Source organism: Pezoporus flaviventris, unplaced genomic scaffold, assembly GCF_033815535.1.
Source record: "Pezoporus flaviventris isolate CSIRO_AGI_PZ_B2104156 unplaced genomic scaffold, CSIRO_AGI_Pfla_v1 ptg000213l, whole genome shotgun sequence".
NCBI classification, from domain to species: Eukaryota; Metazoa; Chordata; class Aves; order Psittaciformes; family Psittacidae; genus Pezoporus; species Pezoporus flaviventris.
Genome location: NW_026892761.1, coordinates 9,273,040 through 9,299,653, shown reverse-complemented (window position 1 = coordinate 9,299,653; position 26,614 = coordinate 9,273,040). Strand labels below are relative to the sequence as shown.

Genomic DNA, 26,614 nt, shown 5'->3' with positions numbered 1-26,614 from the left:
TTCCTATTCCCAAGGGAATTGCAATTGGGTAAGGAAGGTATGTCAGCTGTTAAAAAAACAGCTTTGGTTTAATTGGCAGGGGGACAGCTTCATTGATGACAACCCTGAGTATCAAAAATAAACCTTGGTTGTACATTCTGAGGATCCCATGAATTACCCATAGGGAAATGAAAACGAGAAGGAATTATTTTTAAGCTACATTTTGGGGTTTCTTATAAGCTTTTTAGTTTGATTTTCTTTTTTCTGTAACTACAACATTTATAAACTCTTTTTGAATTAAGAACTTTAAGATAACCATGTGACTATACCTTTACAAAGATGAAAATCTACAAGGTACCAATCTCCCAGTTAAAACCAAACAAGTCAACAGCCTAACGATATGACATCAAGTTTATTTTGCTGAGATTGAGTTTGCAAGGAATGAACAGAAACTGAATTATTTTGTCTTAATAGCAACACATATGTAGCAATTCAAATGGCTACCACTGCTTTGAGTTTCCTTTCACAAGGGTGTGGATTCTCAAAATGCAGAGCACCACTTCAGTAATATTTGCAAAAATAAGAAAAAGGAGAAAAGGGGGGGTAAAAGTCATGTACGTACCACTACACACACAGAGATATATTATATGTATCAGTTCTAACTTCATTTGGAACTTAGGTATGAACTAAATATCTGTCTTCTATTGTTTTCCCACTCTTCAGTTTTAGACAAAACCCTTCATTCTTGACCTGGCCTCTGCTGTAAAGGCTGGCTCTCTCTTCACTCAGACATACAGTGAAGGTAAATCCTGTTGTTGCAGTCCATCAAATAAGTTCCTGTCTCCTCTAACCTATAATTGAGGTTGTAACAGATGGTTTTGCATTTTGCAAGACCAAGGATTGTGCAACAGCAGCAGCTTTATTTAAAGGGGAAGACTTATCAGAACACAGACTAAGGTAGGAGTTTGTGGAAGATAAAAAAGAATTTCTCCCTTTGAAGGAAGACTCAGACTTAAAGCTCATCTTCCTGTGTCTTCTTTTAGTTAGTCCTTTTAGTGGAAATAAAACATCCATGCATCCCTGTGTGGTTAAGGACTTCCATGTTCTACTGTAATCTCACCAACATCTCTGTTAACAGTTCCACAGGCTTTATTGTACTGAGGTCAGGTGGAAGGGCTGTAAAACCACCCAAAGGTGAGGGCTGCTCTGGTAATCTCAAACCTTCACCAGAGTAGCAACATTTTTGTGGGTGATGCTCCTGGCTTGTCATGCAGATTCTTTGTGCAGGACCACAAAAGCAAGAGCAGAATACTTAGCGGTAAAGCCACAGGAGGGCTCAGCAAGACAGCCTCCAGCAAGCACCACCCAGTCTGGCACAAAACCCTATCTCTGGGTCACAGAGCTCTTCCAAATCCACAGCAACCTGTGCTTTGCAGAGGGATCTCAGCTGTCAGCAGGCTCAAGCCCAACTATGTTGGGATCACACCCAAGAATTTGTTTGGGGACAGCTTCCTGAACCAGTTACTTGCCAAGGTTTTGTTTGGTAACAAGGATGGGGAACAGTCCCTTATGGCCCTAAGAGAGGTTATTTCAGTGCTGCATCTGGGCACGTCTCAGTGCAGCTCTTCCGTATCGCTCACCCAGAGCGTTTCTCCCCGCTTTACATAGCTCCTTCTTTTTAAGCCTGTTAAGTGAGTCCAGCCCCCCAGGCAGAAGGGTGGTACCTTCCAACTGTCTGGCTTTCCATGGTCTGCTTATCAGATCTAATGAAGACATTTATGGGTTGATGGTCTGACAGATGCTCAATTTTCTGACTGGATGAGGAAGTCAAACTGTTATATAAGAAGCCAATAAGTACCATTCGTTCCTAAAGCAATAAAACACTGCCGCGTTTCCAAGCTCATTGGCACAACTGAGTTTGCTGGGAGTGCATTTAATCAAATCTAATCTTTAGTTAGGGGCTTCTGTAGCACCCTGCACTATACTATCTGAGGATCTCCAACAGTAATGATTGCTATTAAAAAGCACTGTTTTCCAGGATCGAAACATATTGCTAACACAGCAAAACATTCTTGGAGACGTTTGCACCCTTCTCTGTTTGCATGCATGGTGGGGGTTAACACAGAGGTTTGCTGACAAGTTAAAGTTCAAAAGATTGCTCCTCTCCTTCACTCAGAAGCTTTTGTATTCTTAAAAGTTCTGAAAATAGTCGAACATTTCCCTGTTAAAGAGAAAAGCCATCGCCTAATAAGGTTTTCTCAGCACTGGCTGTCCCAGGTGTTTACTAAAGGCATCACTTTGCCATCCACCTTACATTAAATTCAGGAGTCCTTTGTGCTGAAGCACTAAGGCTTGATGGGGCACGTTTTATGTGTTCATTACAGTGTGCCTCTGGAGTATTGCAAGCCATGAGACCAAAGGCTATGTCCCATTGGCTGCCTGAGTCATTTATTAATGGCTGGCCCCATTAAACACCCCCTCAAGCTTTCGATTGCAGTTATCCAGTTTTCTTTTAGATGATGTTTTCCTTTTGACATACGCTTCCACAGCTGAAGCACGTCCTTAGGGAGTCACAGAGAGGCACTCGGGTCTGGTGTCTGAAAACCTTGCTGTGGATGTGTCCCAGCTCCACTGCGGGCTGGAGGCCTCCTGCCATCTGCACTCCTGCCTTCAATCCCGCTGTGCACTAGCCACAAGAGGGGGACAGAAGCTCACCCTGCCCTGCATAAACACAGCCTGCGGGTCAGGCGGGGGACAGCAACGCCACCATCTCAGAGCTCCAAAATCTCTCCCTGCAAAGACCAAGGATCCTCCTTTCCTCTTGCTTAGCATCAGCGTTCATAATGCCCTGCACAGCAGGAACATAGCATTAGTATTAATTACTTTGACTGTATAGGATGTCCAGTTCAGGGGTAATTCACCTTTCTCACTGCCATGAAGGAGCAATGCCAAGATACATCGACAGCAAGCCATACAAACTCCATCTGGTTGACCTTCGAGGGCCATCTTCCCCTCCAAAAGATTTCCATCCTCTCTGCCACAGGATTAACTGCATTCATCAGACAAGAATTAATAGCAATACTGAGCTTTGTGTTACCACTCATGTGCAACAAAATAAAGAGAAAACTCATAGACCCCTAAGTCACTCCCCCATTGTTTACCCTGTTGCTGCTGTACTAGGAAATGTCAAGCTACATCTTTAAGAGTGGACCTGTCTCTGCAGCAAAAGCACAGAAAGCTGGCAGTTGAGAGAGCAGAGCGGATGACAGTTCTTGGCAGCGGTTTCAGCTGTCTTGTTGGGTTTTTCAGATTAATCAGCCCCTTTGCAACACTGAACAGATCATCAGGACAATCCTTCAATCCAACATCTTTTGCAGTGGAAAAAAAGTCATACACTGGGACAGCAGCATAACAGAGGCAGCTTTCTGAAAGGGACTTGGTCTTGGCTCTGAGAAAGGTCCTTATCAAGACAGTGTCTAAAGCCAATGGCATGTCTGCACCATCATCCCTCTGCATGTGCTCACACCAGAAAGTCATGAACTGAAAGGAAGTTTCCCTCCATGCTCCCCAATGCCACCATTTCAACCTTTTGTTAAATAAATCGTGTTCTTGTCAGATTTATTTCAAGGAAATCTTCCTTCCCCAGTATCTAAAACCAAGTGCACACTCACAATATGTTTTGTTTAAAACATTCAGTTTTACTTTATATAGGAGACAAATAATCAAGAACCTTAAAAATCTGTCCTCAGCAGTAAGTTTCCAGGGTCTTCGTTTTCCCCCATGAATTCTGAAATCAATATCCTCCCATGCTGAAATCACCCCTGCCAAAACAATTAGTTACTGTTAGGAGTTACTTTCCCCTGTTCCACATTTTTACTTCTTCAGTGCTCCTGTTGCTGTTTAAACACAGATTTCAAGCTCTCCTCAAAAGGCATCTGCATTTCAAACAAGGAGAGTATATTGGCCTTGGCCCTACTTGTTGACCCTTGCAAGCAGTCCTTTGCACCTGCAAGAGTATCTGCCAGAATCAGTGGGTGCTAAGGTCTGCCTGGATGCAGAACAGGGTCTACATTTTATAGATCAGAAAAAAATAAATGCAATTAATAATCACATAAGCTATTTATTAGATCATGCAACGAGTATTTTCTTACTGCTCTTGCCAGAAATGATAAGCAGCTCAACACAACCCACCAGTGTGCATTTGTAGCCCAAAAAGTCAACCATACCTTGGGCTGCATACTCATAGCATGAGCAGCAGGTCATGCAGGGGATTCTCCCCCTCTTCTCTGTAGAGACCCCCTCCACAGTCCTTATCCAGCCCTGGGGCAACAGCACAAGAAGAGCTTGGAGCTGTCGGAGTGAGGCCAGAGGAGGCCACAGAGATGCTGCAAGGGCTGGAGCAGCTCTGCTCTGGAGCCAGGCTGAGAGAGCTGGGCTGGTTCAGCCTGGAGAAGGCTCCTTAAGGGGAGACCTTAGAGCAGTTCCAGTGCCTAAAGGGGCTGCAGGAAACCTGGAGAGGGGCTTTGGACAAGACCCTGTAGGGACAGGAGGATGGCTTTAACCTGCCAGAGCAGAGACCGAGACGAGTTCTTAGGCAGAAGCTCTTCTCTGTGAGGGTGCTGAGGCACTGGCACAGGGTGCCCAGAGAAGCTGTGGCTGCCCCATCCCTGGTAGTGCTCAAGGCCAGGTTGGAAGGGGCTTGGAACAGCCTGCTCTAGTGGAAGGTGTCCCTGCCCATGGCAGGGGGTTGGAACTGGATGAGCTTCAAGGTCCCTTACAATTCAAACCATTCTATGATTCTATGAATTCTGTAGTATAAGAGCAGTAGAGTTCATTACATGAATTTAACCACTTGATAATCTGGTATAGCTCCTTATAGCACGTCATAGTGTTGGCCCACATTATTTGAAATTTAGGCAAAAAATAATAGCAAGCATCTTTGCAAAGGAGTTTCACCCTTCATTACACAACAACCTAACAATTAGCTCTTATGCAAGTTTCTGTTCACCATGAAGTGTGCACTGCTCTCAGTTTGCCTAAGATAGCAAGCATGCAGGAGCACAAACTGAAATTACATTGTGCTCTTTACCCAATCACCATTGCTTTAAGCAAGGATTTTGTATCATCACAAAACACTGCACATCTGAAGACAACGCTTCACTTTACTCCTGGCATCTCTCTGTGGCTTTCCTTTCCACATCACACCAAGCAGTTTAGTGTTCAGAGTGGAAATGGCCAAGTGACACCTCCATCCAACAGGCTCTGCATGTGCCCTGCACAACTGCTCACTGCATCCCTGGGATACGGACACTCGGGGTCAAATCCCTAGCCGCTCCTAAACCACACTGTCATATCACCTATAGAGCTGATTACCCCTAAAAATGGATCCACAAGCACAAGTGAATATTCAAGGTCCTTCACTGGAACAAGGGGTTTATTTCCAGTAGGAATTGCAAGAGCTGACTTAAGGAATGAAGCAGATGAACCCGATGAACCAGCCCAATGAACCAGAACTACCAAAGTGCCTTCTCCTCCATCAGAGTCCTGTGGCATGGCTATAACTTCATTGCTCCCACAAGTCCCAGATGCGCCCTCCATCAAGCACCCCAGTCCCTGCCCGGCACAGTAGCTCGCAGCAGTGGGCTAAGCCGCATAGGTGCTATTCTGACACTAGTACAGTTCTGCAACCTCCATCTAACTGATGCAAGCCTGGCCTGCATGCAGCTCCCCTGCTAGCCCACAGTGGTAGCTTAGCTCCTGCTTTTGCCCCATGCGATGTCCTGTCACCCACCTGCAGTCTGTGACGAGCTGTGGCCATCACCAGGGATCTAGGTGGCTCAAATAAGACATGCCAGGGTTGCAAAACGTTCCCAGGGAGATGTTCTTATCAAAAGTAGTTTTTACAGCAATAGCCCTGAGAAATCCCATCAGAGAAGAAGAGATGACTCAGTCTCATACAGACACTTTACACATCCAGACATTCTTGCATATGAGAATCTACTGGATATAAAAAATGACCTCTGACTTTTTGTGCCTCTCCTCTACACTGTCACAAACAAGAATATCATTTCAAGAGATGCTGTCAACTTATATTTAGCCCAGTTTTCTATTTTGTTTAAAAATAAGTCTTCTGTAAAGTGTGAGATGACTAGAATTAAGAAAACTATTCTTTAAAACAAAACAAAAAATTGTGCTGTTGCCTTTCAAACCTTTACCCTGTAGCACTGAAAACTTGGAATTGTCCACAAATGAATATGAGACATGATATTTATTATCCAAGCTTAAAATAGCACAGAACAAACAGAACACAAATCATGGCAAGTAAAAATTAATTTAAAAATTCAATTTAATAATCTAACAGTTTAGGGGCAATATGTGGTTTATATTGGCAGTGGCCTTTTAATCTTGCAAATCATATAATTAAGAAAACTTAATTAGTAAAAGCAGCGTTTGAATATTAGAGCTGTGAAAATCTCTCAGAAAAAATGGCAAGTATTGGCTTGAACTTTCAGTAGAGCCTCAGTTCTGTGCCTGCACTTCTAGTAATAGAAATAAAAGGCAGGAATGAGTAAATGGCAGAAGTACGCAGGAAACTGTGAAGTTGGAATATTCACAAACCCCAGCACTGTAACTGTTTGCACAAGGGTCTGAGGCATAGCCTGGCAAAGAGAAGCGGCAGCGCAGCACGTCCTGCTTCACCACTGGACCTTCCCATCACAGCCAGGCCAGCACTGAGAATGGAAGATCCCTTGTGTGAGCAAAGGCCTCCACTCTCCTCACCACCCATCTCAAAGCATGCAAACTACTCAGCCATAAAGAAATGAAATAAAGGCAGCGCCTGATTAAGAAGAGCTGTGTGTGTGTCTATTTGGAGAAAGCCCTAACTTGTTTCGTACACCTGAAGAACAGCAGGGATGGGGGGAAGGCTGCTGGCAATCTTGGAAATCCAAGCTGGCTTCAAGCTTCAGCTCTGCATCTGAGTTAAAAGGCACCAACACACCACCACATCTCAGGAGAGATTCTCCAGAGCTGCAAGTCCTCAGAGCTAAGACATTCATCTCCAGCCCAGCCAGCTTTTAAAAGCACAAGAACTGTTAAACTCACATTTCCTTTCTTGGCCAGGTAGACAAGGAGAATCTATGCAACAGGGAAACTCCAGAGACTTTGTGCATGCAAATGATACAGAGACTGAAATAATGTCACCCACAGGCAATATTCACACTCTCCTTGCAGCTTTAGACAGAAGGGGGAAAAAATACCAAATAAAAAAAATCATAATGCAGTTAAGCATCAAAACATTCTCATCTGTAATATCCCAGGGAGACATTTCTGTGCCTCAGAAAACAGAAGTCTGGTTCATTTAATCCTAGGCCACTTTAATATTGCAGAAAGTTACAGTTTGAGGCAAATCATCTAAAACAGATAGAGGGCTTGACTGCATTTGAAGCTTCTTTCGCAATATCTGCTCAAGAGAGCTCTTACTGTTGCTGCTCTGCTTTGGGACATGTACTGTATTTTTCTAAAAAGATGATTTATCACTGCCTTAAAAAAAAATAAAATCAAGAATCTTTGTTACTATTCTTAAATTGATCGGATTGCTTTGTTTCTGGGGCCAATTCAGTGACTTTCATTTGCTCTATGGACAATTTCCAGTATGGGAATGAAGTTAGGAACTCAAAGCAGATCCAAATTTTCCCCAAACCACCTCAGGACCTTTGAGTGCTTCAAGTCTCTCTTCTGCCCTTCAAGCTGCTTCCGAATTAACTTGCACAGATCAAGGGCCCTCAGAACCCATACGGAATTCAGGGCTTCACCCTGCATCTATCCTTCCTCACCCAAGTTCTTTTTTATGCTGCACCTTTGGAAGGAAATCAGCAGCAACTACAATAGAACACAGGGGGCAGGGAAAGGGGTGTGTTAATAAAAATAAACATGGAATAGTGTTCTTGGAGCCCTCATTTTTGTTCTTGTAAAACTGAGGTAATTCCAATTAAGTGTAACAGAGATGGACTTCTGTTGCCGTATATCATACCACTGGGTTCTTAATTGCACAGAAGTCAAGAGTGAATGCTATGTAGCATTAGATGTATTTACTGTCTGAAATTCATTTACTGTACAAAATACATGGCATTTTGAATATACGAATATAAATGTTATATAACAGTGGTAGGATGTTCACGTATTGGTGATTAAAGCAGCACAGAGAAGCCGTTAGCTTTGCCACTCACTCAGGCCCCCCATCCCTTCACAGTGTGGATGTGTGTCAGGGCTTTCCCATATATCCTAAACCCCTCCCGCATAAGGAGCTAAGGGGCAGCAGTTAATCTGTACATCAAATGTGCCTTTTCAACAAGTCCCCTCTTTGGACTCGTTATCTGAGGAACGCGGCTGTGCTTGGCAGTTGACATCCGGCCTGAAATAATGACATATTAAAGGTTTTAATCTCCTATAATTGAGAAAGGTTTCCAAAGAAAACAAGGGTGTACAGATAAGCACCTCCCCATCTTGAATGTGTATTACCCAGATGTCACCAAGTTAATCCATGTGAGCCACTCTGTTCTGCAGCCAGAAAGCAGGGCAAGGTGCCTGCTTCTCAGACAGACCCTGCTCTGTCTATGCAGACATCTGTGCTAAGAGTTTACCCTGTTCATTTACTCTTCTTCTCTTCCTACAAATGCACTGCATTTTACAAAAGCAAACAAAACAAAGAAGGTCTAGGGAGTTTTCAGTTTTCACACATATGAAAATGTCCCAGTGTTAGCTAAGTATGAACATCAGGTATATGCACACATCTAGCAAGATTTAATTGTGGATTTACTCTCTCAGCTCCAAAACTATCAACATGCAAGGGAACACCAAAGAAAGGAGAAACAAGGATCTGGTCCTTATTTGTAGCTGTCAGAGGACTCAAGGAAGGAGGCTGACCAACCAAGAAAATTAACATTTGTTTCTGACAGGGATCTATGCAAAGCAACAGGGTTTTAATTTAGGGCTCTTTTCATCAGAATGATAACAGCTGTCATCTACTGTGTGAGTGCAGTAATTACTGAATCTCCTATGTGGAAAATGAATACCTGATGTTTCATTTACACAATAATATCTCAATCTCCAGTGACATTCCCACGGAATGACTAACACATACCCCACCTCTAAATTCCTGCAATTCTACAGCCAGCTGCCCCCAAACCCTCAGTGGTTTTCATGGTTCTTCCAACGAAGAACAGAAGTGCTTGTGATAATATTTATGACGCTGAAATTTCAAAATCCAGCCTGATTCATCCTATTCTTTCACAAGCCACTTGAAATAAATCAAGTTTTATTAAGCAGCATGAGTATCCTGTCTCACCTACAATTTTAACCTATTATTTTTTGTCTTTACCACACACAGCGAGAAGATTTTTGCTCCATTCACCATTACCACACCAGCACAAGAAAATAAATAGGAAGCCACAAACTCAGGATTCATCCATCTTTTTGTTTTGATTTAAATGGAAACATTTGTGTATATTTATCAATCAAATTGTAACTGACTTGAAAACAGAGCTTGGTTGTAGATCTGGTTTCCCCAAAGATGAGGAACTTCTCTTATTTTTGTTGTCCTTTTTAAAATAATCAGTTCTGATCTGGTTTCTTAATAGAAACAAAATTGGGTTTTGAAAGCTAAGCAACCTGACAAGAGAGTGCAATGATTTTGCTTACTAATAGAACAGTCTCACTGGTGTCATTATGGGAATGAAAGTAATTAAAAAAAAGTATTTCCATCAAAACACACGTAATTGCACAGCAGAGATCAGTTTAAAAGTATACGTTTCCTGAGTATTAAAACAAGTGAAGTAAAATTATACGTTTTGCAGAACTGCTTGTACCAGCCTGGGCTGTATTATGAGGCAGGGGGCCAAGAGCTAAGCGCTTCCAACAACCAAAAAGTACCAGTAACTCCTGTAGAGCCCCACACCTCAGAGAGCAAAATGGTTTCAGCATTTTGTGTTGTTTTTTCATTTATTGAAGAGGATGTGGAAAATGACTTTGGATTAGATAAATCGCTTGGAAACCTGTTTCAATCAATCATTTCCCCCTTTCTAGCCATGCCCTGAAGATGTTTTGCCTACAACTGGTTTGCATTCAAATAAGTAAGCATGTATCTCTTTTGCATACACTACCATGCAGCAGCATGCTTCAGTCTGACAAAAGGTGCCTATCACTCCAAACTGCCTTCCTGCTTAAAACTATCATGGAGCAGCTTCTAATTCTAGTCTCATCAACTGTCAGCACAGGAGTAGGGAAGTGGGAGCCTAAATGATCTTTAGCGGATAAAATCGAATGAGTTTTATGTTAGGCAGCAAATAAATATGAAGTGCCTAATTTATCTAAATATTTTAGGGTGTGTGCTTAAATCCTATTAATTCCCATTTTCAGCCATTTCTCAACTGTCTTGATTAATGTACAGTTTGGGTTTCCAGAGAAGCAAAGGAATTAGGGTGTTCAAATCCTTCAGAAATCAAATGAAGCCTGAATGTACAGAGAAAAGAGTTTCTATGAAAAACAGCCAAAACTCAGCCTGAATAAGGTGTTTGAAACAGAGATTGCTAGAAACAGGTTTTCTATTTGCAAAATAAAGCCACATTTTAGTGACGCCCAGACAATATGGTTCTTTTCTATATCAGCATAAATCAGGATTTTTTTTCTTCTCTCCTTCAGGACAGTATGTTCTGTAAAATGCTTTTTATTTCACCAAGAGGGAGTTTCCTGGAGAAGTTGACGGGGAACTGCTGAAGAATTTCTTGACCATCTTTCATTTCAAGCAAAATGCTTCTGTAGAAGAAAAGCTTGTGATCTGGGACAGGAAAATTAAGCTGACAGGCTTGCTTGAAATGAGGTTTTTCAGTAACTGAAGTTACAGCCTTCTAAAATTACTTATTCTAACTCGTGGTGCAGAAGTGCTTACAGCAGTCATTAAAAAAATATATAATCACAAAATCCGAACAGCAGGGCTGGGAGGGCTCTCCAGCCATCTTCCAGCTATTGCCTTTCCATTCCAGACCGATGTTTGGCTAATTTCTCCCTCAGCTGAAATTCACAATCTATTACAAATATCCTCATACTGCTAAAGTTGTTTTTCTGATGTCTAGCTTTATATTAAAAAAATGTGGATGAATGGATACAAACAACATATTCTCTTCCTTCTTTTTGAAGGTTTGTAATGCTCGTATGCAAGCAAAGCAGCCCAACTTCAATCTTTCTTTGTAAAGTCTTCTTCCCAAATTTCCTATCTTTTTTTTTTCCCTTCAGATACTTTTCATCTGGTCCATATCTTTCCAAAAACACTGTGCCTAAATCTGAATATAGTTTACCTACTAGACCTTCACCAATACCAAGAAGAGTCAAAGATTATCTCTGATCTCTTCCGCATGGTTTAGTCCATTTATAGTGCTTAACTTTTTTCTTTTGGTAACAGCATAGTGTCAATTCATATTCAGCAGGTGGAAGTACAGCCATTGCATCCCTTTGTCAGAATGTAGACACAGACAGGTTTTCCTGCTGGGATCCCCTAAGAATAAGATGTGTACTTCAGAGAGCATTGTCTCTCAAAAAATGGAGCTGTAAATCTGAATGGAAGGTGTCTTTACTAATAAAGATAAAACTGTGCATCTGCACTTCGAAGGTGATTGCCAAGGGTTCTGTAGAGACTCAGTTTCTTTGTTCTAAATATAGCACATAACTATTAACATTATGCTTCTTATTACCTAGTAGTTACTCACTTTAACTTGAGTAAAGCACATGAGCAGAGTGCTACTAAGTCATCAGTTACTGATAACCGATTTAAGTTTGCATTTGGGGCCCAAACTTAAAAAACCCTAAAGAAACAAATAACAAGAACAGTAATACAAGTAGGATATGATTTTCTAGATTAATTTTCAATGTTACAGACAATATCTTTGCTATTACAAAATAGTGATTTAAGCAACTAAACTAATTTTAGATCACCATCTACATGCAAATTTGCCTCTGAAAGCACACCTTAAGCACCAGTCATCCTTCAATTTGGAGACTCAAAGAACTATTTCATCAGCAAATGGTTTTGTTAGGAGCACCACTGAGTAATTGCAGAGCCTTCATGATGGTGCACTGTGATACTTGTATCTTGTCATGCAATTTATTGTCACACCTAGGTGGTCTTTGAGATGAACATCTCAAAAGCAGAACTTTTGTCCTTTTTAGAGCTATAGCCAACAACGTCAATTCTTCCTCTTCACTCGAGATGCAAGATTAGGAAGACAGATGATAAAGAGTGCAGAGTAAGCAGAACAAATAAGCACGTTTGTCAGCTGCAGTGTACACTTCATTTACTGACTGTTTTGAAATCCAAGACAAAGGGTGTCCTGTGTGCTGCTGCATTGTGCATGCTATGCAGCTCGAAAACCCAGAGTTAAGTTTAAACAAGAAAAAAAATGTCTTAAGAGGTCATATATGCAAACATTAACATCAAGTAGCAAATGTTTTAAAGAGTTACTCCCTCAGTTCTTCTAAACAGGAATTTTCCTCAATGCAGATTCCTGAAGTTTAGCAAATGACAAAGCCCTGCTTCAGTACCTGTCCTCCCACACTACAGTCACAGCACAGCACACAAGGGAGATTCCCGTCTCCTGCTGCCAAATCCAGCCCTGCCAATGTATCTACAAGCAAAAAATTTCAAAATAAAATACCAGGTATGACAGGCTGGTTCCTTTGCTCAGGAAATGTCTATTTTCCCATTTGACATACAGCTGAGGAATGATCCCACCTGCAAAGGGAAGGCAATTGCTCAACCGAGAACGCACTGTGGCAATTTCTGCATAATTAGCAGAATACATTTAGTCTTAACCTTCTTCTGATGAATTCAGTCACACCTGTTTATGTGAAATCAATTAAAAGACCTTAATCTTCTTAGACAGTTTCCAGCACTCCATCCACAGGTTCAGGCCTGTTTCTTGTATTGCGAAGTTTAAATTATATTAAAAAAGAAACAATTATCCTATAAACATTAAGACCTAAATTAAGCCTTAATAATTAAAACCAGTTACACTTTTAGTCTGCAGCCTTTTGGTGGACAGACATATATCAAACAGTGCTGTCCTTTTTGACTCTGATGAACAGAGGGGTGAGTAGAATAACCTCAAAGCAAGGTCAACATGAAAATGTCTGTGTGCCTGCCCCATGCAGGCATGTGCCAGAACACACACACATTCCTGTGCCTGGGTTTGCTGAGGACTCATGGAGTGATGTAAACATAGCCTAGTAATGGGGTCATCCAAGGAAAGGTAGCCCAGACTGCCTCCCCCCAGCATCCACGATCCCCCTTCTTACAGAAGAATCTTTTGGGAAGGACTTAATTTCATCCTACTCTAGTCATCTCACTAAAGCAGACATTGACAGCAAGTCAGATGAATCACTCTTCAGAAGTGGCTATATTTCTTCTCTTTGAATGGAGCCTGCACAAGAAGCTCAGGTTGGATATCTAGAATTTGATGAGACGGATCCCACCATTAGTAGGGATGTACAGACAGCACCACCATCTAGTGAAAGAACAAGGTGTATGAATCCATGCTCACCGGAGAAGTCAGAAGCTACCCGATTAGCTGAAGCTAAAAAAAGAATAGTGTTGCTAGTCTCCATTGGGCATAGTTTGTGGCTTACAGCAGAAAGAGTCCTGGCACTGTTTTATGCCAAAGAAGAACTTAAATCTCACATCTGTGTTTGTTTCTTGGAGCAACTATGCTGGCAAGTGAGTCATCCTAAGAAACCTTAAATTACTTTTCATCATACATCTAACATTATAAAAAGCATTGAATTAGTGTCCAGAAATAGTTCAAGGTGAAATAGAAACATACTTCTTAGGACACTCACGAGACTATCTACCAGGACATACATGAAAGGTGCTTGGAGTACCTTGAAGATTTTGGAGCCAAACCTCTGTTTAACCTACAGAGCTGCACAAGGCTGTTTGGAGGTGAAACAAAAACAATGAAAGTCAAGAGCTTTACCCGAGTAAAGCCTGCCATTTAGTATGTGCCTTGTCAAAACTGACCCATTCCACTAAGCCCCCTCAGAAGGCGAGATCCTGCTCAGTGTAAATAAGGAGTTTCTCTTGCAGTAGCATACATGCTGTATTTCAAGCCATGTTCTTTACACTGTTTCTAGAAGGTGACTGAAAAAAAGGGGGAAGAAGAAAGAAAATAAAAGGGGGGGGGAAAAAGGAAAAATAAGGGGGGAAATTCCTTCTCCCCCCAACCTCTAGTAAGAGAAAATATCAAGTAGCAGCTAAAATCTGTTTGAGATCAACTTTTGTTTTATAAACTTTGGGTTTTATTCTAATTGTTAGGGAGACACATAATAACTGTCTTTAACATAATTTTCTTTGGACTATCTCCCCAAAGCCACAATTAATGTAAATACCAGTTAGTAATTTCCTCTCATTGGTAAATGCTGAAATGCAATGATCCGACCACAAATCACAAAGCAAATAAGCTTGCAGCATTGTTCAAGCTACATTGTTACTAGGCAGTTTGTACACCAGTGTTGATAAGGGAGATTTCTATGAGCAGCAGAATTCTTTAAGTTCTTGGAAGAGTTTTATTACATGGGACTGTAATGCCCTTCCAAGCAATGGAGATGGCAGCTTCTAGGGGCACTTACACATAAACCGGCTTGAAGAGGTGAAAGCAGAGTCAGGTGTCAAGAGATACCTGGTGTAGATGTGGGGTCAGAGACCAAACTACAGTCCCTCTTCTCTGATCACAAACCTGAAGGGTTTTACTGTCTTGCATTTTCTTCAGTTGCTTTTGAGGGGCCTCTAGTGATGGACAACACACACCAGCAGCAGGAGATGACTACCAGCCTCTCTGTCTCTCCTGTGTGCTAGGAGACTGATGGTGGAGGAGAAAGGACCTCCAGCATGCACAAGTCTTAGTCTTTCTAGTTTTGCTATCACTACACATCTCATATTTTAGCATGCACTTGTTGGCATGCAAGAATACAGTTATTATAATGCCCTGTTTTCACTTTATAACAGGATACATGTTTAGCAGCCAAAAATACACAAACAAAAGACTGAACATCCAAATAACTGAAGTAGATTTCAGTCTCCTATCAGCCAAGATCCCTCTTTGCCAAATCATCTCTTCTCTGCCAAACAGTCACAGACAGAGATGCTACTAAAACAGGCAACAGTAGAAGATGCTTTCCAGGGAAAAATTAAAATCTTTCACTGAAATACAATTGGCTCACACACAGCAAAACAAAATCTGACTCCTTGACCAGACTACCACACTCGGCGTGGCAAGACCATTCACTGCAATACACACCAGGGACGTGTTACCGATATGTCTTGCCTTCATACAACTGCAGTCAATATCGCTCTGACCAAATAGAAACCCTCGGTTTTAATTCAACATTCTATAAAGGGAATGGTTCCACCCCTGTTCTTCCATGATGCTCTACCCATTAGTCCCACAAGAACGGCCACAGAGCTATCACTCTGACAGGGCAGAACTGTCATTCTCCTGACAGGGCCTCAGAAGTCTTTTCCCAGGCAGGAAAATCTGTCTCTAATAGCTGTGAGGAAGACTATGGAGGGATAATTAAATTAATCCCTTAGCCTTTCTAAGCAACCTAGGTAACATCCTTCCATATCTGAGCATCTTTAAGCTCAGAGTCTACCACTCTTCAGGGTAAGCATGATATCATGTTTTCAAAGATAACAGTATCTGCCAAAAGAAAAAATAAACTCCTTGTGGCCATGCAAGACACCTGGACACAAAGAAACTAGGTGCACAGCTATACTGTAGCCTGCACTTCTCTGCCAACATACTTTCTGGACCCTCTAGCATTGATGTCTGCATGGGTTAACGTAATCTGCTAGTGGAAGGGAAACTTGCTCCTCATACCCCAAAGTGCAGAGCTAGGTTATTCTGCCAAATAAGCTAGTCACAACCAGCTCAGGTACCTCTGTGCTACACTACAGTCTGCAGTGTTGGCGTTCATCACATCTTCTCAGGTCAGAGATTAGTGCCTAATCCCTCTGCCATGTTTCCCACTAGGAGCTTCACAGTACTAGGGCTTTGCTCATCTCTACAGCCAATGGTTTTGCAAGGCCCAAACTACTTTGCAAGGATTGCAAAACATGCTTGAACTTCTACGTTTTCCCAGTCACAAAGGGCTGCTCAGCCCCTCCCCCAGTATGTTGGCATGAGAGCTGGAAAATAGACCAAAATCCCCCCAAAAAAAGAACATGCCATCTTGGAAATCAATAATGTCTCAAAAAACGATCAGCTACATGTGGATGTAGACACATAGGACATGAGTTTATCATCCCTCTGTGTTCTTACATTCTTTTTTCCCCTGTCATTTTTCCTCTAGGCTATTTCTATATTCTAACTCCTGCCCTAATCTGGGGTTTCGCTATGCTCCTGGTGTAAGAGCCGCACATCCTTTTCCATCTTGCTCTTGCCATGTAGTTAGAAGTGCCTATAGATGATTCGCAAAGGCTTGTGACCTTGCTGCAGTACATTTCCCAACATTAAGCTCCTCCAGCTCCCTGTTGATTCAAATCACTCTGAATTTTATTACCCTGCTTTGTATTGCCCGACTCCCTTACCCTGTAGTTTATGCTTAGTCCAACCTTTGCATTTCCATCAGAAGACACTTTTCAACTAACATTAGGTTAAAGCCTTTTAGAGCTGCTGATACAAGAGAAACCCCTAAGAAATCCTGAAGGGTGGAACTGGGGATACAAACAGCACAGGAGCAAGAAGCTTGTTCCCTAGCAAGCATGATCGAAATGATGGATCTTGCCAGAAGTGTCAGTTGCCCAATTTTTGTTCTCACCGAAGCTATAGGGTTTCCTTCACACCCTTTAATTACTCAAACCTTACTTAAGGAACATGGTTCAAACAAATAAACATAAAAAAAAAGTTACAACAACGTAGCATGATCTTGACATACAAGATGTCAGAACCATTATAAACCCCTTTATTCCAGAATGATGTCCTTTGTGCTTAGAGGCATGCTTGCTATTCATAGATCTACTGCTCAGCTGTTCCAGTTTTTAGTTCTGCATAAATGCCCACTCATTATGTCCAGAGGGTTTTGCCTGTAGCTTTGTGTTTATAGCCTTGAGGCAAATGTCTTGATGGCTTAGGGAACTCGTAGGGAATGACCAAATAACATCGGATTTTCCACAGCAACGAAGCCATTATGGGACACATTTCTATGTAACAGCACCCTTCAGTGTGCAATCATTATAACTAAGGATTTAACCAGGCTCTGAGGACATAACAAAATCACTTTGAAGCCAAAAATCTACAGTGAAATCTTAAGCATTAGATTTCTGAAATGCTGCTCAGAATTGCTTGAGTCAGGCCGCTTTGTCAGTTACAGTAAAGCCAAGGAAAGGGAAGGAGTTTGATGCACATCTTAAGAATGAATCCAACTATTCAGACTGGTGCATGCAGAGCAGGGGGTGCAGTGTGCGTTCACTACACATAGTTTTTTACAGTTGCACATGGAGCCATCATAAGCACACACACAAGTCCTAGCTAACATCTATAGTTTTAAGCTCTGAATTTTAGCTATTGCTGAAGTTTCTAAGTATGTTGCTCACAAATTTGAGGAAAATCTGTAGCTAGGCTGTAGGAGATTATATTGAGCCTTCATAATCCTCATAGCCCAGGGAATCCAGAGACTGAAACCCAGCCCGTTTCAGCTGCAATACTCCCCACTGATAAGGAATTGATCTGGTGAGCTCCTGCTGTATTAGTGGTCTGTGCAGATCAGGTTTACAAAGAAAAGGAAGTTTGTGATTTTAAAAAATTTAAAAAAAAAAAAAAGAATTAAAAAAAAAAATAAAATCAAGGCTGTAGCATAAACCCTGGGTGAAAAGAGTGTGTGCAAGTGTAATGGGTTTACTCTGGACTGCAGCCAGCCACCCACCCAGCTGCTCTTTCACCCCCCTCCCAACAAGAGAGAAATAAGGTGAAAAAATTAATGGTTCAAGATAAAAACTAGGGAGAGCCCATACCAATAACTGTCATGAGCAAAGCCAGACTCGATTTGAGGAAAACTAATTTAATGTATTGCCAATCCAAATAGATTTGGATGGTGAAAGACAAATGCAAAATTAAAACACCACCTCACTCACCTTTTCTTTTTAGGCTCAACCTCACTCCTTCAACTCCCACCCATCGCCCTGAGATGCAGGGAGGGCATGGGGAACAGGAATCTTCCCCCTCACATTTTTCATAGAGTCCTAGAATGATCTGGGTTGGAAGGGACCTTAAATATCATCCATCCACCCCCTGCCACAGGTAGCGACACCTTCCACTAGAGCAGTTTGCTCCAAGCCCCATCCAACCTGTCCTTGAACACTTTCAGGGATGGGGCAACCACAGCTTCTCTGGGTACCCTATGCCAGGTTTCTTGTAGCCCCTTTAGGCGCTGGAGCTGCTGTAAGGTCTCCCCAGAGCCTTCTCTTCTCCAGGCTGAACCAGCCCAGCTCTCAGCCTGGTTCCAGAGCAGAGCTGCTCCTGCCCAAGTGCCTTGCTTCAGCCCAAGTCCTTCATGGGCCACAGGAGATCTCAGCTCCAGCACCTTGAGCACATGCTTGGCAATGGCAGGGCTGTTTCTCATGCTGTTTCCCCTCCCTCCCAGCAGCATTTTACCCTTTTGTACACTTGTTTTCAGTGACAGACTCAGCTGTAGCTGCAGGGGGACCATTAAGGAACCAGCATGGAGCCACTACACAGTTCTCCTCACACAAGCAGCCTCAGCACCAGCACCCAGGCATGGACACCCCATACAGCAAGTGCAGTACAGGCTCTGAGAAGCCACACAAGAAGCTTTAGTCTCTCCAATGAGAGAATCTCAGACTGGAAGGGAAATTATAGCTGAATCTATCAGAACTTGCTCCCTACTCTTTGCTTTGAAGACCAGACTGCACCTACATGGCTGCATATCCATGTAGGCTTGCAGCAAGAGAGTTCCCCCCACACACACCCATCCCGACCACCCTCAAAGCCGAGAGCTGGAAGAGGAGCTCATGCGGAAGGAACGTTTGTTTTGATGGGGAGCGTGTGGAAATAATCACATGTGGGGCAATCTGTGCCAGGCAGCCTGCACCCCTGGTCTGCAGACCCCAAGCGGGACTGCCGTTAATGAGCTCCCGGCCATGGCACATGAGAAACTGCACCGGTGCTTCGAGGAGAGGAGGAGGGCACCTGCCTGCTGCACATATGGCTGTGCTCTCCCAACACAGGCAGGGAACAACCTTCAGCTAAGGACAGAGCGTGGAGGGATGCGGTTCAGGGAGCACAGTGCCCTGGTTTCACCATTACTGGGAGAGCAAGAACAAGGCACAAGCTTCCAACTGGTTCTTTCTATCCCTTGACACAAAGCATGCCATGAAAGGCGGCATTCTACCCAGCACACATCTCCGAGGATGAGAAGCTGTCCTGTGGTAAAATTGCCGAGATGCTAAGGGTTGGATAAGGGCTGCATTGAAGAGGCAGGAAGTTGAAGCGTGGATCAGAAATGCATGACTGCATAGAAAAGTCAAAGGTGTACCAAGACAAGTAACCCTCTTGTATCATAAGGTGATGTGGTCCAGCACTGGAATGCAATCAGAAAGGGGCTCCCAGTCACATCCCTCCCCAGTTTGTAACCCTTGAACACGAGCATTACTGCATTTTGACACGACTCAGAACAGCTCACTACAGAGCAGGGATTAATCTGACTGCACATCTCACCCCAGATACAGCACAATTTTTGCATCTCCAGGAAGGCTGGATTAATAGCAGCAGCTAGCAACATCACTGTCACAATAAGTTAGTGCTTCTAAGAGAAGTAACAGGAAGAATAACCTCTATATTACAGAGCTTACAAAATGGTTCAACCCAGGCAGTATTCTAGCCCAGCAGTGACTCACCAGAAATGCTCACATGTTCCTTGTGCTGGAAAACACTGTAGAAGTCTCCCCTCAGCAAGCCCTGAACAGCCCCGCTACAGCCAGGCTGCCATCGGCACAGCCTGGAAGAGCAGTTGTGCATTTTACCCTCAGCTTCTTCCCTCCTCAGGGATGCAATTTCCTACCTCCCTGGTGGCTCTGGATATTAACCCTGATGGGAGAAAGAGGCTGGGCCTCGGGGGGGGGGAGGGGGGTTAGGTACATATCTTTGAGGAGGGTGTACATTCTTTGACACCTTTCCCTTGCACTGTAAAGGTCAGCCAGCACATGCCAGAGGGAGCACTCACCTTTTGTAGTAATTAGAACTAAAAGAGGAGAGAAAGAAGTTTAGCACTTTCCATTATTTTCCCAGTTCAGGTTCCATAAGTTTTTAGGTTTCTTCCTCAGACACAAGAACCTTCTTTCGTTCAAACTTTTCTTTTGGATAAGCTTGAAACCACAACTTTTGTTGTCTACAAAAGTACCTGGGACACGGTCCTAGAGCTGCCTGTATATGATGGTTTTTCAAGCCTCAGAAATCAATGCAGGACACAAAAGTCAACAGAAGAGATTTTCAACAGCCAAACTCAAATGACCAGCTCCAGGAATCAGCTCTCACACCCAGCAGCAACAGCACAGACTGGCTTGCTTGACTTGTTATTGTAATGTGGCTCATTAAGGTCCCAAGAGAGGACATTCCACAACATCCCAGCTCCAGCACATCATCTAGTAACCATTTCCACCTGGGTGGAAGGTGTTCTAACACCCCTAAACACACACTGATCCAGGCCATATTTAGGGAACTGCATGTAGGAACAATAAGAAAAGTCAGCTTTTCTTGTATCATTCTGCTAACAGCAGTACAGTCACACAAGTCCATCCTGGATCTGTACAGGGACATACTTCAAAAGACAGGTAAATAAAACCTAGGGCAGAATGGGAGGAAAGAAGCAGAAAAACATATATACAGACTCTTGCCAGTTAAACGAGCCACATTAACACAGACATGGAGCTACTCTTCCATTCAATATGCTTATTTTCTTTTTTCCCATTTCCAAGTTAACACCTTGGTACATGGCAGGAGATTCCCCCCCCCCCGACTTGTAATTCTGAGTCTTATTTCACAAGATGTGGAAGGGGAGAGGAGAAGAGAAGAGAGAAACAAATAGATAGATAGATAAAAAGTGGAGTTTTTCTTCCACCAGATACGAGCCTCATTCCTTGTGCAATCACTTTACAGTATCCACGCTAACAGTACAGATTTCCTGTCCATAGCACTTTGACCTCAGGACCACAGCACAGGCCCATTCACACCCTTCACAACTCTCCTATGACAAGCAGCTGCTGCTTTGTCTTCTTGATCTGCAAAGCGCTCAGGTATTTCATTGCCATTTATTTCGGTAACAGTTAGGGGCCCTAAATATGTGCTCAACCTGACCATAGATACTTCAGATGTAGCTCACTGTAACAAGAAGACACAAGTTTACATCCATCTCCTGCATCCAGAGCAAGCAGCTGCCACTGCCTTTTCCTCTGCAGAGATATGAATATACCCATGTACATGGGCATAGCCACGGACACCATTGCCAAGTCCTAGGGAAAAGCCGAAGACCACAATTCTGGGAGTCCTGCAGGGAGTGGTTGAGTGAGGGATTAGTAAACCAAACCCTGCTAAAACAAAGCCTCTCAGGAAACCCAATACTGCCTCTCATTCAAATCTCTTCATCACCTTCAAGGATGGAGCTATGCTGGAAGCAATTTGGTTGGTTCACTTAAACCAGCTATTAAAATCATAGCCAGTTCCTTAAGCAACAGCTGAAAACAACTTCCAGCCAGCTTTACTGCCCAGCCTGGCCACACCATTCCAGGGAGAGAGCTGAGCATCTGTCCTACCACAGCCTGGGAGCCCCATATCCCTAAGTTTCACACTTTAAGGGGAGCAGATGATTGAATATCCAACTCCACATTTACAACCAGCCAGAAGAGACATGTCTTGCCTTCCACCCTTTCCAAAGTGGCAAATTTCTCTGCTCTACTTTCTTTGGATGCAGCAGCTGTACCTAAGGATGTTCACCGCCACAGCTACACTCTGGGGTATTTATCAGACTTTCACAACCACCAACCAACATTTCCTAATGCATCACAGCAGAGACAATGTCCAAGACTTGCAGTTTCCTGGTTTTTTACCACCACCACCCCACCCCCCCGCATATTTTTCCACTAAAGAACTTGTGTTGGATTAGCTCTTATGGGCCGCAGTAAACCCAGTGCAGGAGACACATACAGCTGTGCAACAAGTCATCAGCAGACTGATCCATGCAGTGGCCTTTGCACGAAACCACTCACTCCTTCGAGTAAGGTGCTGCTGGAGATCATACACCATTTACTGACCTCTGCATTAGCATCCGAGTCACCCACTGTAATTAAACAAAGTAAGAACGCCTTGGGTTTGTGACTCGACAAGCCTTGGCAACCCTCTCCACGCCACAGCCCTGCTGCGGAAGGAGGGTTTTCTCCTATGTGTGGCACCCAACAGGTTTGAAGAAACAGCTTCTTCAAAGGGGATGAGTTTCCCCATCACTGGTCCAACACTCACTTTCTGTTTATGATCCTTACCTCTGGGTTGTTTTCCCCAAGTACACAATGACAGAGTTGCAAATTTGACGTGAAATCATTTCAAACCCAATTATGGGCACAATCATTTTGGGAACCACAGGTTTCTGATATCCCGTTTGTGTGGAGCTCTTTCACCTATTTTTGCCCCTTTAAAAAAAAAAAAAGTTTCTTCAGTTTTAATCTTGTAAAACACATTATGCAAATGCATGGGGTTTATGTAAGATGATGGCCTGCGGCCATATCACCCCTGGCCCCGGCTGTGATCTCCTTAGATCTCCCAGCCCCAACAGGCTGGGGCCTGCTGCACTGGCTGTGAGACCTCTGGAGCGAGCCAGGAGCTGCCGGAGCCGGGCAGTGATTCAGTAGGTGGCCCCCACTGCTGTGAGTCAGCACCCACGGGTGCCGGGCATGACCCACTCTCCGCAGCGAGCCTAGGGCCCCATGTGCACGGGGTTCAGAGCATCCCTGCATCCGGCGTTGCCTGCACATCGTGGCTCAAAGGGCAAGGCGCTTCCAAGGGGAGTGAAAACATCGGTATTTCCAAGAGAGCAGCAAAGGAGAACATCAACCCTGACCAACCCAGACAGTTACTATTTGAAGCAATGCAAACACCTGATCGTAGAGGAAAGTAGAAAGTAGAGCTCCCGCCACACATCTTGAGTTACCTGGGAAAAATGAATGGAGAGGAAATCCCATAATTGACTTAACCCATTTCTCTCACCCTTTTAGCTAGCACCTAGCGACTCATTCTCATTTTCCCTTTCTGATGCAATTCACTGCCTTGAATACCTCACAGCAAATACGAAAAAAGGATTGATCTTAGCTACACTTCTGGTGCTTTTCAACACCACAATCACACAAGACCTGAAAAGTACCAGGCAGAGATCACTTTTACTTCAAACGTTAACAGAGATCACTGATGACTCTGAATCCTTCTGCCAGTCTAGCAGTTTTGCTGGAGTGAATCCCTAGAAACACTCTCCACAGGGAAACTAATAGGAGTTCCTCACAACAGCTTTACCAGGATCTTATCAACTTTTTATCTTCCACCAAACAAAGCCACTAAGTACAGGCTTTTATTTACCAAACAATACAAAGATTCCCTACCATTGGAACTAGAAAACAGTACTTGAGGCTCTTAAGGGGCAACCCTACTCTTTACATACAAGCATGCATAATTTTTCTCTTCCTTTAACATTTTCACAACGACCCCATCCACATGCAGATGTACCCTGTCTGCAGTCACTGTACACGCCATTATCAGGAAGAAGAAACCTTACCTTTGCTGAAGAGATGGTGCTGGCAAGTCCTAGGGAAGGAGCCACAGCCCAAAACTGCTCAGAAAGAAGTGGTTCAAACCTCTGCCTACTGCACTGCTGAAGCCAATCAGCCCAAACCCCAGCTGATCCCCCTCACTTCATCAAATGAGCTCACAGACTAATTCTTAAATGTGCTTCAGCTGTGGCTTCTAGGAACTTGCGTGTGAGGTCTGGAGAAGAGGAACCTCTGCAGTAAGGCAAAAATGGTAGCTCTAAGTAATGCCTCTGTTCACATTACATCTTTGTCTGAGTCACATTAACTGGTTACAGCCTAGTAAAAAGCTATAAATTTTTAACTTAATAAGACCTCAACTGTGAAAGAGCTTTTTCATCTTACGAGGAGAGGGCCAGAATCCATCTGCACTGATGTTTCCAATACTGTCCCCACTGGGGTTTCTTGTTTGAGGTTACAAAGAATCAGAGCCTTGTCTAATGTGCTTCTGAATATAGAAAATACCCAGATTTGGCCTTAAATGCCAAAGGTCACTCGGCTTTGGGTCTCCGATTGAAGAACCCCCTGCTAAGAGGTTTGGTGGTCGTTGCTTTTTAGGGCATGTGTGGATAGATGTCCAAATACCGGACAGTGGCTTCTGGCAGTTTAGGATCTGTGTTAGGTCTCACTGACCCATTGAGCCATCCAGCTTCCTTTGCACCTATGTGCACCATGATCTCTGAATGGTTTCCTGGCATCTCCAGCTCTGAACATCCTCCAGCTTCTCTTGTGTTTTCTCTGTGTTTCACCACACCTTAGCCTTAAATACGGAGCACCATTTTGGGGTAATTAGAGATTCCTAATTAATTAGAGTTATAGATTTAAGGATTCAAAGCTTGACAAATGAGCTCAAGTAAATTTTGCTGCAAGAGCTGAAGAGAATTACTGGTCCCAGGTACGCACCCTACCCCTCTCCTGGAGGTTAATTACTGTTTCTCTGGCAGAGACAAAAACACATGTGCTTCCATCCCAGCTGCTCCAGCTCGCAGTCCAGCACTCAGCTCAGCTTCAGTTTCATCCTGCCAGGCTGCACCACATGGCTACAAGTTTTCCCCTTCAGCCCTTGTAGCTTCCTCAGGTCTGTGGTCTTCCAGCAATAAGCAGAGGTGCAACAGCCTGACACATCCTAAAGGACATCTTACCACCTTACAAAGGCAAAAGGTAATGCATTCCACTCAATATGCCCCCAAACCTGCACTGTTCATATGGTTTGGGATTTGTCTTTCTCTAGGGAGCTGATGTGGTGCAAAAGGGGAAGAATACCATGAGGCCCTGGCTCTCACATGGGCACTGCCCTGTTAGAGGACTGCAAACTCTATGCTTTAGCATCTGTGTTTTATAACAAGGTAGCTGGCATCATTTTAGACCACTTTCTGTTGTTACTGAAGAACTCTTTCAATTAACTAGAAATGATTCTTAATTGCAGTGATCAGCTGAAGAACACTACCTTTCAGATCCTCTTAAACTACTTTTCCCTTAGTTTTATGCTGATTAACCTTGGAAATACAAACTCTAAAACTCACCTAAAAGATCACTTCTGTTATTTTGTTCATGGTTCAGAGTGAAATTTCTGTTAATTCATGAATAAATGCCTGGGTTTTGTGGCAGAGAGAGCAAGTGACTGTATGGTTACATGTTTTCAATTTTGAATTATGGGTAAAACTGTAGATTAAATGTAATATTCAGGGAACATGTCATGGAGCAGTAGTAGCCTGTGAGCAAAGCCTTCACAAGAACCAGTTAAAAAGGGCTGTTCAGCCAAAAGAGACGAAAAATGCAGTAGTTGTAGCCAGCCATTACACAACAATGGCACATGTAAACCAGCTGGACCATCCTTGTAAGACATTAAAGAATATCCTATGAATGCAAAGTGGCATCTGAAACCAGGAAAGCTTATATAACCCTGAGAAAGTGAAAATGAAAGAGGGAGAAGGCAGCAAATAATACACAACAGAATATTGCAATGTGTTAGAAATACGGTTTCAGTGCAGGCCCTGTGTGATTTGGACAGAGCCGGTCATCCATACAGCTACTTGGATAATGTGATGTTAGGCAACAGGCAGCAGCAATAGCCAGGCACTGTAGAAGCATCATGACAGACCACAACGGGTTTGGAAAACGCAGATTTTGAAGGGTATGGTTATGTCTGGCTGCGAGATAACAACCCTGGGGTTGAAACCATTCTCGGTTGGATGGCTCCATATGCATCCTGTGGCTCACCACCACCAGGCCTGGGTCATCATCCCAACAGAACCCCAGAGTGCTCAGCAAAACAGGCTTTAGGTTCCCCATACAAATCTGCAAATGTCAATGAACGGAAGCATATTATGCTTCAAAACTTACTTTTTGTGAGAGGGAAGCACCTTTGTCCCTAACCTCGTGTTCTAACTTCATTGATCTTAAGGTCTTTTTCAACCCTTACTATTCTATGATTTTATGTTTTTAGTGAAATAACAGGTTTGGAACAAAATCTTAACAGCACCCTATTTCTTTTTTTCTTAGTAATAAACAATGAAGCTCTCATTGCAGAACATGTTCCAGAAGGCACCCCAAGCCCATTGCCAAGGCCAAAATAACTACAAGGATACACCTAAATCTCTCGGGGGGGGGAAGAGAAGGGACACAACTAATAAGCATGGCAGCCTATCACAGCAGGCTTGACCCATTTCAAGATGCATTGCTGGGTTTATTTGTATTGCAAAAGTCTGAGGGAGCAGAGGAACAGATACCAGT

The 26,614-nt window shown here is 43.2% G+C and overlaps 1 long non-coding RNA gene across 1 annotated transcript in view; it reads right to left on the bottom strand.

Moving 5' to 3' along the window:
• LOC133262257 (uncharacterized) overlaps window positions 1-24,255 on the bottom strand; it is a 106,923-nt gene extending 82,668 nt beyond the window's left edge. Inside the window, exon 1 of the long non-coding RNA XR_009741264.1 lies at window positions 23,851-24,255. This is a non-coding gene — a long non-coding RNA (uncharacterized LOC133262257). The remainder of the gene's footprint in view (window positions 1-23,850) is intronic.
• Window positions 24,256-26,614: the final 2,359 nt, after the last annotated feature.